Below are 17027 nucleotides of genomic sequence, written 5' to 3'. Positions count from 1 at the left end.
CATAGCTTATATGCAGTCTTCCTGTGGATGTGATGTTCTTCCCTCAGGCTACAGAAAGCAGAATTTTTCCCTTCCTGATTCAGGATACCAGTGTAAGTGAATCAAAGTCAATAGGTATGTGATGTTTCAAGAAGGAGATGGTGACAGGATGAGACACTGCTCTATTTTATAAGTGTGAGCGGTAGCCGTTCAGGCAATAAAAATCCACTCCAAACTTCTTTCTTGCACTGGATCCCATCTAGCTTTTTTCAACTGTTAACTCTCTTACTCTGTTAATGTTGCTAAAGAATATACGTAAAATGTGTTTTTATAAATAAGATCAGCAATTTTTTATAATCTGATAGATAAAATGTCTTCTAGTAATAAAGAACAAGATGTCAAATTGTGATGGGGAAGCTTGTATTAACATCTCTATTGTCTCTTTCTCCCTTGTCAGCACAGTGATATAGTTGACTTCTTCCAATGACAATTAAAAATAACTGAGATTTCACACCTATGAAAACAGATTAAGGAGAGACTAAACAGGTCAGTCATACAAAAATACGATCAGGTGTTTCACAGAACACAGTCTGTTATTTTTCATTGCCAGACTGCTTAGAAATCTTTCCCATACCAGGCACACAAGAAAATCATCAGGAAGAGACAAAAAAGATAAGCTGAGGTAAAAACAAAGGTAAAAACCCACTCTCCTGTGGCAGAATTTCTAGCAGATTTAAAGTTCTGGCACTGCCACAACAGTGCAGAAAATGGGTTTCCACTCAAGACCTGAAAAAGCTTACCGAAAATCTGGGCACGGAATAATAATGATCTAGACATTTTTATTTTTTTATTTTGAAATGAAAAACATTAATACTCAGATTGCGACCAACACACTGTACCGTGTTTGTCTGGCTTACTGCAATCACTGATTCTGAAATCCAGTTTTCTTCTCTCTCTGCTGTAGCTTGCCAGTTTGAAATGAAAGCTGACCCTGTTGCATAGCTCAAAGGTGTGTCTTTCCTGAGAAAGGTCTTTTTGTTTGTCTTTCCTCATTCTAATAAGTGATGTGCAATGGGACGTTGGTGTTAACAATGGATGATTTGGTTTTTGTTTTCCAAAGGATATAATCTAATGAAGGTTTGTAGTAACCCTTTTCACTTTATAAATTGGCTGAAGTAACCAGATTTTTATTCATTTTTGCGAAGACTTCTCAGTAGAGGAGAGTCATCTTCTATATGCAATCAAAGCTTACAGCAGCGGTCCTGATCTAGTTTATTTGAACGACTGAACTTGCTGGGCAGATAAAAATTTGCAGTCTTAAATGTTTAAAACTGGACATGTACCATCATCTTACAAAGAAATTAACTGGAGGAATTATAGCAGCTTCTAGTGGACAAAAGATTCAACTTGGGAAACCATTTTAATTGTGATTAACAGCTTGCTGGTGCCAGTTAAACGTTACAAGGCTAATCCTTCTAGTAGTTATAAGGTGATATTCACATTGCTTAATTTTAGCCATTTAAGTTAGGTGCCTGAATAAGGAGTCTCCTCAAGCTGCCTTGGAGCAAGGTCCATGAATGTAGCTTAAAATCCCCTGGAGGGTAATTCAAAGAGTCTGAAGTTCCAGAAAGAAACTGGAATTAGGTGTTTAAATCAAGCAAAGTGAATATGCCATCCTCACAACTTGCTGGTGAGTAGATGGGGAGCAGCTTGTGGTACTGTAACTCTTGCTTTCCTTAGAGTGTAGCAAGGTCTATGGAACCCTCTGCCCTCGTTGCACCCACAGGGCAGCTGTTGCTATTGCTGCTGCTGCTGCTGCTGCTGCTTAATGCAGTGCGGGGATTTGGAGCCTACTGTAGGTGACAGGGCACTGTAGTAGCTGCTCCCAGCTACTCCAGGATTGAAATGACTATAGATTATTTATGCCAGACCTATTTAAATGCCTAGCAGAAGACAAAAAAATGAGAGAGAGAAAATTACCAGTTCAGTAAAGAGTCTAAAAATTTACTTTAATTAAAAAAACAATGGAAAAAAAGTAAGGGAAAAAAGTGCTTCAAGGGCATCCAGTCATAAAAAAGTATTATGTTGAAAGTCTAAAGCTTTTAATATTACATGAATTATAAATTATGAAATGTAACAGTCAAAAGATTTCCAGACATTTCCCTGCTGATGTACAATCTTCTATCACTCATTGTCACCTTGTGTTTGTATCATTCTCTGCACCACAGAATTGGCTTCAGCCCATAACAATTAATGCGTTAAGTGCTTTTTTTACCTTAAGATTCAGCATTGTTGTCATCAAAATGTAACAGAAAAATTGTGGTGTAAATGAAACATATTTTAGCTGTAGTTAACACAGCTTTAGCATTTCACCCATTTTGTAACAAAAGGAAACATTAAGCAATAGCAAGAAAGCCTAAACTTTCATGGTGATCAGCACATTTACACCACTTGCAAAATAACTTGACTAACAGAGTAAAAGATTAGCATGTACACACTTCTGAATTTTCTGTTTTAGATCACAGCTGGTGTTAACTGGAATCAGTTCTTCAGCATTGTAACAGTTAATATCATTGGGGGATGTCCTTATGCTTCTTTTAGTCCTTCTCCTTCAGTTTCTTTTACTCCAGCAGAGTTTTCACTATTATTTTTCATCCTAATAAAAACAGTCTAACAAACCCTTGTTTGCTCACCTAATATAAATGCAATTGCTCTTTTGATCTGTCCTACTAGCCATTGTATAAATGACAGAAATGTACAGTGATGATTTTAGGTCTGAAATTTCCTTTCTCCCTTGGACAATAAATATGCCAAAATGTTGAAGTAATTTAGATCAAACAAAATGTAGATCTTCTTTCTAAACAATCTTTTAATAACCACCTACTCACTTACAGACAAGTGAGTTCCATTTCCTTCTCTTCTTCCCCTCTCCATCTACTTCAAAGTAAAATACAGTGGTAGTGCAGCCTATTATTTTCTGGATTTGCCTTTCTTTAATGAGTCCTATCTTTATTGATCGTCCTGAAAGACGGGTACCTAGCCTGGGTACTATCCTATCTCATGGCCAACCCTATGGTCTGAAGTTTACTGGGGGAGTTCATTAGAAGGACACAGGCACTTTAAAAATCATAGTTTTATGAATCCAAACTTCAGTCCAACCTTTTTTGTGACTGTTCTTATACTGGTTTAGTAACCATGATGCTGAAAGCAGGGAGAAAAGCTATGAATTCTGCTTCTGGTTCTCCCTCAGCGCCTCCAATCCCTGAGTCAGTTCTTTGCCCTCCTAGCTGGAGAGTAACCTCCAGCAGATGCCATGTGCATGTCTAATATGGTTTGAAATTCAGTTGGAGCCTCCCTTGTGCTGCTCCTATACCTACAACTACCAGCACTACCACTTTCTTCTTGTTAACAACTGCTTCATAGAACAGCTCATAGACAAAAGAAGTTTGAGGAAAAAGTCTTCTAAATACTTAAGTTCTTTCCAGTTGGGTTACCATGTGTATTTCAGGCACCAAACCTTTCAGCATTTGCACTGGGAGGGAGAGGTCCAGGATGGCCCTTCAGTACTGCATCTGGGCATAAAACGATACATTTGAGAGAAACAACATTGTACTACAAGTAAATATTATATCTGTACCTATGTTTCAAAACAGGTGCTATCTACTTCAGCTTATTAGGTCTGCTTGTATTTCAAATTCCTGAAGAGAAATAGTGTTTTCTCTGAGGAGAGAAAAATCATTTGAATAATACAAACATGTAATCAAACTAAGTTGACTCAGTGAGTGAGAGAGTAATATACTGGAGATTTTGTTTGATCAATAATATTCTACTTCTTGTAGCAGCAACTTGGTAATGAGAAAAGGGCATTTTTAGTTCTTATAGGCTTTTAGTGTTTATATATCACTAGAAAAGATGATGAAGTATACACTTTTTACTCTCTGTTAAGATGAGGTTGACTCCTTACCCATACGGTCACATATAGGATCTCGCACTATTGTATCACTAAGATGAGGAACAGAAGTGGCAAGTCTTGTATACTGGTACTATCTGGTCTTAAACACTCCTGTTTCTTGAAATGTGGTAGCAGCACACTGCAAGTTACCATGTCCAGATATCGCAACAGCACTAGACTGCTGGAGTGTGGATTTTGAAAAGAAGCAGGAGCTGCCTTCAGCCCCTTTTTCACACGCACACAGTGCCAAAGGCACCCCACAGCCCATACGGAGCAAAGCAGAAGTTCATTGTCAGTTATCTACTTTTGGCATCCACACACCTCATAGCTAGTTATTCAGCTCATAGGTTTGGAATGAGCAAAACTTGCCATTTACTTGGCTTAACGTGACCTATTGTGGGGTGTGTTGCTTGGGAGCATACCTACAGCTATTCGTGCTAAGTAACATTCATGGTTGTTCCTCTAGTTTAGCATTCTGACAGACTTCAATGAGTTTTACAGTTGTTGAGGTGTCCACAAGCACCTGTTGGTGCCCATAAGGATCAGCATCCCACTGTGCAATGCTCCTTTGATTTAAGACACTGCTGTTTTTACAGACACTGCCTGTAACTACCTTCCAGCATCTGTTATGCTGCAATTTTTTCAGAAAAAGCAGAAAACATAATGCTTGCTTTCTGGAGCTACAATCAAGAATCTGCATGATAAGGTTTAATGTCTAAACATGAAAGAGTGTTTCCTGACGCTGCTGAGCATCCCAGACTCTTCAGACAGCTCTGCTTTGTTAATCTAGACTCTGTATTGTGTTTATTTCTTTCTGATTTGGATGAAAACTTAAAAAATCGGTCACCCATTGCAATAATTAAGTAATTTCTAGGGTCTCTCGAACGGCATTTGAGTTTTGTTTAGCTATCAGAAGGGTCATTTACTTATCTGCTTCTATATCTGGTTTGTTCAGACCACATAGAGACATTCAGAAGAAAGTAGAAGTATTTTGTTGGATTAGTCACAAAATTACTTCTACAAAAGAAAGCTAAGAGTTATTCCTGCATTGTGCAGCTCCATTCACAGCTCCATGTGAAACAAACATGCTTTGTTAAAGAGCAGGCCAAATAAAAAGGGCATTTCTTATTTCATACCCTGCTTTTGGGAAAGTACTGTTGATTAGTGGAAAGATGGAACATAAAGATTTTCTACACCAAAGAGTACAATTGTTTGACCCAGTCAAATGAGTTTTGATCTTAGAATTGACAGATTTTTTTTTTTACTGCACTGCAGTGAAGTTACAATTGCAATGACTTCGAGTGAAATCCCTTGGAAGAGCAAGATAAAATATAAAATTCAGAGAAATTACTAATATGCATAATTAAATATAAAATATGCAAAGAAGAATAAAGAAGAGAATAAATATTGCTTCTTTCTCTTTTTTCCTTCGCTTTTTTCAATCAGTCCTTTGTTCAGGAAAAACTGCAAGTAAAGAAGAATCAACAAAATATGATAAACTGGACTGTCTGGTCTGCACTGTCATCTCTGGAGAGCACTTTACATAGAGGAAATCGCAGAATCACAAAATCACAGAATGATAGGGGGTTGGAAGGGACCTCTGGAGATCATTTAGTCCTATCCCCCCGCACCAGAGCAGGTTCACCTACAGCAGATTGCACAGGAATGTGTCCAGGCAAGTTTTGAATAGCTCCAGAGGAGGAGACTCCACAACCTCTCTGGGCAGCTTGTTCCAGTGCTTGGCCACCCTCAAAGTAAAGTTCCTCCTCATGTTTAGATGGAACTTCCTATGACCAAGTTTGTGCCCGTTACCTCTCGTCCTGTCACTGGGCTAGTCTCCAGACTAAAAAGACCCAAGTCCCTCAGCCTTTCCTCATAAGAAAGATGTTCCAGTCCCCTAATCATCTTCGTAGCCCTTTGCTGTACCCTCTCCAGCAGCTCTCTGCCCTTCTTGAACCGGGGAGCTCAGAACTGGACACAGTACTCCAGGTGCGGCCTCACCAGGGCAGAGTAGAGGGAAGATAACCTCCCTCGACCTGCTAGCCACACTCTTCTTGATGCACCCCAGGCTGCCATTGGCCTTCTTGGCCACAAGGGCACATTGGTGGCTCATGGTCATCCTGCTGTCCACCAGGACTCCCCGGTCCCTTTCCACAGAGCTGCTCTGCAGCAGGTCAGCCCCTAACCTGTACTGATGCATGGGGTTATTCCTCCCCAGGTGCAGTACCCTACACTTGCCTCTGTTGAATTTCATAAGGTTCCTCTCTGCCCAACTCTCCAGCCTGTCCAGGTCATGATGAATGGCAGCACAGCCTTCCGGTGTGTCCGCCACTCCTCCCAGTTTTGTGTCATCAGCAAACTTGCTGAGGGCACACTCTATCCCTTCATCCGGGTCATTGATGAATATATTGAACAGGACTGGACCCAGTACTGACCCCTGGGGAACACCACTTGTTACAGACCTCAATGATCCACAAGATGTCAGATCATCTGAATTTTTTCACAACCCTCAGTGATCTTTAGATAAAGCCTCAATGTTATGCAAACTGCCTCCCTTGATATCATAAGGATTTTAAGTAATAATATCCAGATAGAAATCCCCTTGAAATTACCATCAAAACTGTCGTCTTCTTCTAGGGAAAAATCTGAAACCTGAAATGAGGATGGTATATGCAAAAAAAAAAAAATAAAGGAAGGTTACTTGTATTCTTCAGGTGTGACTATAGCTGACTCTTCCTTCTGGAATAACATTCAGGTATTATCTTTAAACAACTTTTTGTGTTGTCTCTAAGAATACATTTCTGTCATTTCTGCCTAACTAATTTCAGCTGTCACCAACATCAAGAGAGTACAATTGGTAAACAGCAGAGAGATAATAACAGGCTGTCTGGGCAGTCCTCGGGAGGTTTGGTTTGACTGCTTTTAAACATCTGGGTGAGCAATTAAACAGAAAGCTAGCTACAACTGATCAAGGTTATATACTTGTCAAGTATCTACTTTTACTTTACCGTTAAAAAATCAAGGAACGAGAGCTGCCTCAGAGCAGCGTGTTGGGTGCCTCAGGAGGGCGTGAATCAAGGGCGACCTCCCATCATCTGGGCTCTTGCAAGGTGTCCGTCAACAGGCCCCCACTCAGCAAGGGAGAAGCCAGAGCCAGGGGCCACCCAGGAGATGGGGATGGAGACCACCACTCCATGGCAGAGCTCAGGGAGGGGCTGGGATGGCCTCCGAGGCAAAAGGCGGGGGGTGGGGGGGGGGGGGCTGGGGCAGATGAGCCTGCAGCTATGGCCTTTTGGTACCCTCAGGGCCCTGATGGGAGGCTATGAAAGCCTCTCCACAGGATATGTGCTCTACACTAAATTGCGATGTGGAAAATAATGTGGATGTTAATGTGACTTACAGGACCTTGCCCAACATTCTTACAAAGAATCCCTACTTAAATGTGGAATAGGACTATAGGGGGCTTTGGTGTCAAAAGCAACTTCTGAGAAAACTGCCTTATTTCATTGTAAAATAGCACTTAGTCATGTTGACCTGACTTCTCTGAAAGTCACGACACTATTGATAAAAAAATCAGTTGTATACAGAAACCATGCAAAAATCTGCGATGTTGAAGGACATCAAGGCATGTGGCAGTGAGAAAGGTGCAGCACGGGCAGAGGGATCCAGGGCAGCAGGACAGGGAGAAACACAGCGTGGATGGCAGCCTGTACCAAAAGGGATAAAAGGGAACTGAGGAGTATAGGAAAAGGTCACCTGGACCATCAGTGGCCTACTGTCTGCAGATGTAGGCTGAGTGGTTGTCTTGTGTCTGTCTCCCATGGCATGACCTTGATATAGCCATAGAGAGCAAGCATCACTGTCCTGCCTAAGGAAGACAAAGCTGCTGCAGCTTCCAGGCCATATGAGCTTTACCATCCTGTGTGGTAGCAGGATGGATGCAGCCATGCGAGGGCATTGGCTGTTCCAGGGGACAGACAGAAATGGTGATGAAGTCATGAAGCTGTGACTGTTTTCCCCCATGTTAATACTGTGTGCAGGACCAAGAGGACAGCACTTGCCCTCAGGCTGTGCTGTTTCGCATGTTTGCTGGCCTGGAGTGGGATGTTTGGTTATGCCCAACAAACCAGATGTCACCTATATCCTGACAGATGAAGAAACTTGATGTGGGTTATGGACTTCAGGGGTAGGGATAATGATGCTGCTTTCCAGAGGTATTAAGAAAAATTAAAAAAAAAAACCAAAACAGGAGTCCACTGGGAAGGCTGAAGGGTGCACAGGACACATAAGGCAATGGCAAACACACACCCTGATTGTAACTTCACCTGATCCTCAGGGTGGTGGATCCCAGGCAGCTGTCTATACACCTGGCAGAGGGGCATGAACATCCTAGCAGGACAGGCTGGCATTTTCTTTTGTATAAAAGGAAACAGGTTCAAGAGGGAGGGGTAGCTCTGTGCGTCATCCTCTGAAAGACCGGAGATGAAAGCTGTGTTTAAAAAATGCCTTCCTACACCAGGTGTAGAAAGACAAGAGATAGTAGTACAATCACTATGGAAAATGAGGATTTTATGGATTTTTACAGTTTGAATTATTTTACACATTTTAAAGAGAATAATATTTAGTAGAATTTCTTTAGACTCTTTTTTTAAAAAAAGTTTCATCCTTAATAGAACTAGCTGAAATTTTCACATTAAATATTTTAAGAGAAAAAATGTATGTGTATACATATACTTGTATGTATACGTATATGTATATTTACACACACATTCTGAAATGGTAAAGGTTGCCTAGAGACATTAAAAAGGACAGTTGTTAATTTAATGGAGTGGAGAGAGGCTTGTGAACCAAGGGGTCATTTCAATTTCAAAAATTTTGTGTTTTGGAAAAAACAAATTTACCCCAAATTCATGTTGTTTTTTTAAAATTATTCTCTACATAGAAATGACTATGACTTGCAGTTTTATTTCCTTTAGCTTTATTCTAATACATTTAATATCTTTAAGAACACTAAGGCCCAGAACAAAACATTTTTCATGTCCCCAAAATATTTTTTCACCTTGCCTATCACCAAAAAATTAAACTGTTTTTAATCCCCCTGCCTCAGGGAAATCCTTCAGGATTGACAGAAACCAAACAAATTAAGCATTGGTATAATTTAATTCTAGATGGAATTTAGTGGCATTTTCATCCTACCTCCCTAACAGTTGTTTTGAGGTTTACGTCGTTGGATTTTACATGCATTTTAAAGACAGAAAATTCAGTATAAGTACAAATTATTACAACATGATGGTAAACATAGGGGCAAAAAAGAATGCCACAAATAGTTCTGAGAAAACAAAGTATTAAAAACTAAAAAATCGTCTAAAATGTCCTTCAGTTCAAAGGGATCTTGATTTAGGCAAATGATTGTCCACTTCTAAGAATTCACCAGGGTCATTCATTTGCAGTTACTAATCTCTCCTGTACTTAAAGACCATTAATTCCTTAGCTACTTAAAGTATAATTCCTCACAAAATTTCATAATTAATTCATGCACACATTATTCCTTTTCATTTATCATACTTGAAGCTAACTAATTTACATGTTTCTGTAAGGCCTTTAGAGGAACGAGCTATATGAAAGAACTGGGTTTTTTTTGCAATAAATGAGATAAGTCAAAGTGATAATTTAATGAATGTTCTAGTCCAGATTTTTATCTCAGTTACATCATGGTGAATAGCAGTATTGAATAACTGAGTGTATAATTGAAATCACAACCTGGTCTTCAGCAGCAGCAGCTCAGTATTTTAAGTACTACCTTCTTGCACTGTGCATTCACAAATGTTTATCAGTACTGCAAAGACATCCAACTGTGGCAGCTTTATCATGTCAACCAACTCCAAAATGGTACTTCTTTAAGGACTAGAATGAAATCTTTCTTTGCTGGATTCTTTTCAGGTGCTTTCATTTTCAAATATTGTCCTGAACTAGTGCTGCCAGGAACTATGTAATTTTGCTTTTCCAGATGAATCGGAGTAGGAAGCATTGGAGGAACATCTACGATAATGACCTTTATGGAAGAACCCAGTATTATCTACTATTTCAAGTTAACCATAGGCAGAACTGACAAACAGTGAACATTCAGTTAGTGGTTGAGACTTAAGAATATCTTGGGTTGAAATGAAGTTTATGATTTTAAAATTGTAGAGAAATGAGAGAAAAAAATGTTGGGTCAACCCAGAACAATTTGATCCAACTGAAATGTTTTGACTTGTTTAATAAGTGTTTTACTGTGCTTTTTCTTTTTAAATGAAAACTGATATTTCAAGAAGAAAAGTCAGCCTTTGATACATTAGCCAAGCATTTCCAAAACAAAAAAATATTTTAAAAAGATTGAAAATGAATATTTCAGTTAATATTTCAAGCAAATACTTTGATAGTTCTTAAACAAATGAACTCTTCCTTTTTTTGTCCCCTGAAACGCCTTCCAAATTCAGAGATGTTTTATAATTATTTCCAATTCCTTTGAAAGTTTTGTTGGTAAGTTCAATTGTTAAAAAGCCCTTCAATTTTCATCTTCACTGTTAGAGTAAATATCTTTTTTTTCCTTAAAATTTACCCACATTTGGCTTAAAAATGAACCTGAGTTTTTGCACAAAACAACTAGATTCTGTTGTTTTAAAATCTGTTTTTATTTCTCCTGGCTACAGAGAAAAGCTTGAATACATGAATTATAAAGTGTCCACAAGCAGAATAAAAAGAGAAAAGACATTGACTGCATTGTCTTTTCAACCTTAGATCTAGAAATCACTGCTTGTAACTTTGGATATTTGACTCACAGTTCGAAAACTTCCAGTTGACCCTAAGTTGCAGCAAAGCAGAGAGCAATAATCAGCGGCAGTAGACATACCCTGGCACTCTGCCAGGACAATTCTCCTATTCCTCCAAAAACTCAGAGAAAAGTTTTCTGCTGAGCAGAACTCTTCTCAATTTTTATTTAAAATATAATGCCTAACCACCTCTCTGCCAGCACTTTCACTTTTCATATTAATTTCTAGGTCAGACATACAGGCAGAAAAGAGATTTTGGACAATTTAGTTTTGTTTCAGATGCATATCAGCATGTCTGAGTGCCTGCTGTTTGAGTATATGAAGAATTTCAAGTGCACGCTACACTAGTTAGAAACTGTGTCAATCTTCCAGGCTGATTTATTGAGTAAGGCCCTCAGTTGCATCCTAGCCCTATTTGCATGCATAAAAAGGCTAAAGCAGCACACAGAGGCTTCCAAAAAACATTATTTATTCATCTCTGCAGCTCAGGCAGTGTGGGAGATAAGCTCACAGGAGTGCCTCTCCAGGTGTTGTGCCAGAATAGGAGGTGTGCAGTGGGGCAAAGCCTTAGCTAAGGATACTGTTGCCGTTTAAATGGCATTGTGGTGAGCTCATGGGTACGGCAGTAAAGTCAGGCAGGCCTGCATGTCTGGGTAAAAGAGGAAAAAAAGAGATAGAAACTGTCTAGCTACCAGAGCAACACAGAAGTGACAGTGCACAGAAGTGACTGAAAATCATATTCACGGCTCCACCTCAGTGCTGAGGACTTTAAAAGACGTATCTCAGAATCACACTCCTTCTGCTTAGGTATGGAGAAGATTTTAATCTTTTTTTCTCCAGAGGATATGGACATTGCTATATATGCAGCAGCTGAAGAGAATACAAGTCTAGAACACCAGCAGAGCAGCCTGGGGTTGTTTTTTTCTCCAGTGGGAATTTTTCTGACTCGTGACGTCTTCATAAAACACACGCTACTATTAAAAAAGTATTAAAAAAAACCCCACCAACAAACTGAAAAAGATGGCAGCAATGTGTTTGTAATCTCATCTTTCTATCATATATCCATATTCTAGTTTCACATTAAGGAGAATTTACAGGTCCTTCAAGGAATCAATTCACTTTACATCATATTCAGTAAATCAAGTTCTCTGTGAAATACTTCAGTGGCATAAATGCTTAATGTTTAACTTCTGTCCTAATTCACAGTAATTCCTCATAATGCAAACTGGATTCATTAATTGACTAGTATTTCTTGTGCAAAAATCATCTATACAACTTCTGCATATCTTCCAAGAACTAATTATTTAGATATATATAAGTCTTTCTTAGAAAACACAGGGTTTAAAGTGAGCTCCTGCTCCTTTCAGGAAACAAAAGGTACATGAGTTAGAATTGCGTCATTCTGAATTGTTCAGTCAGCTTAAAATGCAATATAAAATATTAAGGGCAAAACTTTCTGTTAATTAATTATGATCAGGTACTTTTTGCTTAGTTTCTAATTTCAGCAGGTTTAAATGGATAGTACCTCCTGCATAAATATTATACTTACCTATTTAGTGTCATTTTAGATTTGTTCGCATAGCATCAGCACATAAAGACGCAATCATTCTCTTCACAACTATCCCATTAGAAGCCCATTTCTCATGGGAATCCATCATCAGAGGCCTCCGGCTTTGACCAAGGCAAGCGGCACCCAGGAAGAAGAGTTTAACAGGCGCTTGCAGGTGTGAATATTGTCTGACCACACAGAGCTGCTGCTGGGAACTGACAGATTCGCTCGTGTCACAGCAGCGGCTCAGCTCCCCTGATGACATTAAGCACTCGGGTAAGACATTACAGGAGCACAAACCCCTCTACCTGGGCAGCAGTCAGGGAAGCCTGAGGAGCCAGAGCGGGAGTTTCACCGGGAGGGAGTTGCCTTTCCCCCCCGGCTGTGGAGACTTCACCAGCTTCCACGGCAGCTGCCCAGCAGCTATGAAGGACAATTACAGAGAGAAAGGATGGATGCATGAGTGCAGGCTCTGAAAAACATAATTTGAAGTGAAACCTTGGTGATAAGAGTCATAAAGCTTGGTACTCTATGGCCAATTTTGGTATTTTGCTAGAGATAGGCTAATAAAAAAGCCATTGTCCAGAAGTGACTTCTATGTGAAATTTTATGTGAAAATGTAGGTTTATTTTAAAGTTAATATTATGATGCTAACTTTGTGATAGTGAAGTGAAAATAAAAATTCCAGCTTTTCCATATTGACTCTTACAAAATGATGCAGGCTTTCTGAAAGCATGACACTATCTTTAGGAAGACATGAAGTTGGCTGGGGTTTATTAATGTTAATTTAATTGCATTTGGCATTAATTTAGTATTCTCGAGGGGGCATGGGGTGAGAGAGGAGTGGTTGAGCATGTAGCACTCACTAGGATTCAGAAAGGGTTTTTTAAGCTTTTCTCCACAACCTGATGGACTAGAAACCCATTTCACCTATTCAAAGAAACACTTATTCTGGCATAGGCCTTTGAGTTGGGATACTGTAACTTTATGGAAAACATTAAATGTTGAAGAATTGTTTTAAAATCTGATTTGACAACAGTGGCATTGTCATGAGATTAGGAAATGGCTTAGCTGTGTTTTTTAAGTCTTTGCAACATGACCAGTGACACAAATGTTCATGCACTATTACTGACTCTAGCTGAAGGAAAACAGAGAAAAGAGACATGAATAAAATACAGTGACAGAAACAGCAACACTCAGACCCAACAGGGATTTGTGACCCACTGGGCACACTATTTTTTCCTAGTGGTTTAGTCATCTCTTGCCAGTGACAAAATTACTTACTGACCTCACGGTGATACCTAGAAAAATACTCCATGCTTTCTTGATTCAGAGAGGCTTCTGGAGCTCCATATGAAAGCTGACAAACATTATCTAAATAATTTACTGATGATAAGGTTCTATCAGAAGGCAAAGAAATAAGGAGATGTTCCCTCTCTGGTCCAGTGTGATGGATAATGTGGGGATAGAGAGAGATGTATGATTTCTACAGTGCCCCATGGAAAAAGAATTAGCTCAGGAATCTTTCTTACTTCCCAGATACCTGAAACCCACCGTATGTGTCACAGAGCAAATGTGACAAGATTGTGAATTACATGGATACCATACAGTTTAACCTTTTTTAATTTCCTTCCTCAAACTTTCAGTGAAGGGGAAAAGCAAACAAGACCTATTTCAGCTGGAACAGGACAACATCAAGAATTTCAGGGGCTGACCTAGCTTAGATTTTATGTAATGGCAGTGGCGCATTAGGTGAAGGAAGAAGTTTATTTTTTCTTCTTTGGTTTTAAAATCCCCAGTTCTATGAAGCTTTAGACTGGCTATATTTCAATTTGCACAGAAGAGGCTACTATGGTAACCCTCTTTGTGTTGCTAGGGCAACCATTTAATAATAATTAGTTCCTTTAAAACCAATTCACCTTCAATAGTGTGTTAAAGATTACACACAATACTTCCAAAAGGTGTGAACTTTCTGCGGGAAGGAGTCATGCTACCATTTATAACACATCAGAAAGACAACCTTTTTTTCTTTTTGTTTTTTTTTTAAACAAGGAAGCACAATTACTCCTCTTGCCATATCCACATATATTTATGTGACTTGCGTCCCACGTACAGACTCCACAATATTTGTGTGCTTGGAAAAGATACGCTCAATATTATAAAGTTTCAACAGGACTGCACACATTCAGATCTCTCAAAATAAAGAGTGTCTTCATGTCCTTATGGCATTCTGCTTTAGCAGAAAACTGCATGCAGGAAAACTCTTTTTCCACCATCCTCAGTAAGAAGAGATGAGGTTTACTACTGTTTTGTTTTGTTTGGGGTTTTTTTTGGTGTTTGGTTTTTGTTGGTTTTTTGGTTTTTTTTTATGGTTGGACTTGATGATCTTACAGGTCTTTTCCAACCTTAGTGATTCTGTGATTCTGAATGGGCATGTACTGCACCGTGTACTGGAGGCACCCTCGGTCAGACATGGCCATGGGATGGTTGGGTAGGAATGCAGAGAGGGGAATGTCTTGGTGGGCCCATGGCCGGGGAGGACAGGGCTCTGGGAAGCTGGAGCCTGGCCCTGCTGTGGCATGGCTGGGGCAGGGGCTGATAGCCCTGGGAGCTGAAATGGGGTCCGGGGTCTAGGGCCATGGGCAGGGTGGGGCGGAGCCCTCAGGTCCATGACTGAACCAGTCACTTGAAGCGGCTTTCAATGTCAGGAAAATTTGAATTCAGGTCTAAGCTGCACACCTCAGATGTGAACTTCATAACATAGGAAATTTCACTCTTACTACATTCAGTTAAATGACAATTCAACAGTCATGAAACTTGAGTCTGAATCCATAATTCACCCACCAGGAATACAGCTTTTATAGACAATATTCTCTAGTCTCCTCACTGCTCAGCAGGGGTTGGAAGTTAAGGGTGAGAAAACCGTCCCACTGATGACATTTTACTCCTGAACACCTCAGTTTAGTACCTAATAGTCAACTAATACACATATAACCCTGAACTCTCCCCTTGGTGTTCTGGAGCATCAATACCTCCCTTTAAAAGACATACCTGAACTGCCATGGACAGCCTCGCAATAAGCAAAGTACCTCACCACAAAACTGAAAAGCAGTTTGCACTGCACTTCCCGTAACTTCCTGAAGATTTTTTGTGCAAGGTGGTTAACATTACTTGCTTTCAGGAATGAAACTCAGTCCCCACACTGGGGCTTTGGTACCTGCAGAGTCATAGATTTCGCAGTGGCCTGACATTGTTTCAGATAATCCTGAGTCTTATGCAGAATTTCAGATTTAAATTTCATCTGCTTTGTGATTTGAGGTTCTGTTTGTCTGGTGCAAACTCAAACAATACACTGGGCTCCATGAGAGTGCTTAGAAGCAATATTTCTCCCTCCTCTCCCCTCCTCATGCACACTCAGACCACAGCCAAGAAGAGGAGAGTCTGTTTATCTGTCACTCTCCTCTGCAGCCACCTGAGGAGGGAGATGATGAGGAATCCTCTGAAACCACTGCCCCTGTGGCTGAGAGCAGCTGGGGGAGTGCAGATGAATGAAATTACAACAGTGTAAAGCAAATGGGACTGAAAAGAGAAGCACAGCTGAGTCACCGCTGATGTGTTCGGACACTCTGCTGAGCCCTTCCCAGCACAATGGCACCACACAGGTAAGAAGACTCCCAACCCCCACAAGCTGAAATGGCTAAAAAATGCACAAATCTGTCCTTGTTGTAACATGAGGCTGACACAATTAGCCTGACAGTCTGCTTTTTGATGCCTGTAGCTATTATTGAAGACATTCCTTTGAAATGTAACCAGAAGAATAGTGAGACTGCAACAATTTTCTGATCACCATCAATTTATCTGGCTTTTCATCTACCATAAAATATTGGGTAACATCTGGTAAAGAACCCTTTTTTTTCCCCCTCCGGCACTTCTTCTAAAGCGGCACTGATGAATCTATCTGACTAGGGGCTGTAAAAGGAAAGCAGATGGCACGCTTATCACCCAAAAACCAATGCCACAATCTTGTCCTTTACAAGCCTCTCTGGTGAGGAGGCAACGTGCTAATGATAGCAATTAGCATCATGGAAATACCAGGGAGGCCAGAACCTTGCAGAAAGCATTTCTGATCAGCTCAGGGACTGGTGCTTTTGAAGCCATCCGGACAGGTAGAAACCATTAGTGTCTAATGTTAATTCATCACAACTAATCAGGTCTGATGGGTTTTTACTTTAGTGTAACAGTAGCTTGCCAGTATACTAAATCAAGGACAAAAAAATAGAGATCTATTTCTTTTGTCACAGTACAGGAGTCTCACATTTTTGTTTATTACTCTCATGCTATAGGGATGTTCAACATCAAGCTGTCCTGTGTGTATTGTGGTTTGGTGAAAGTCACTCTTTCTCCTTTAAAGTAACTTTTTCCACTAAAGGAGGGGAGAAACAGTTCACAACAATTTGGTTGAATGAACCTTGTGCATAGCAACTAATTTCAATATTGCTTTAGCCTGTAATTTTATTCTGTAATTGGAGGACTCCTTCTTGAGAAAGATGCAATGATAGGAACAGAGGTGCCTGGTAAGAGAAGGACAAGGCTTTCAAGGAACAGAAGTTCCTTTCAGTTTTGCAGAAGACTAATTTGTGAGTGTCCTTACAGTAACCTACATAAACTGAGCACTTTTCCTCATCTTGATGTATTAAGATTACTGATCCAGAAACTGAATTTAGAAGATGCAACA

The sequence above is a fragment of the Gavia stellata genome, chromosome 4, assembly GCF_030936135.1.
Source record: "Gavia stellata isolate bGavSte3 chromosome 4, bGavSte3.hap2, whole genome shotgun sequence".
Classification (NCBI taxonomy): Eukaryota; Metazoa; Chordata; class Aves; order Gaviiformes; family Gaviidae; genus Gavia; species Gavia stellata.
This window is presented reverse-complemented; position numbering follows the sequence as displayed.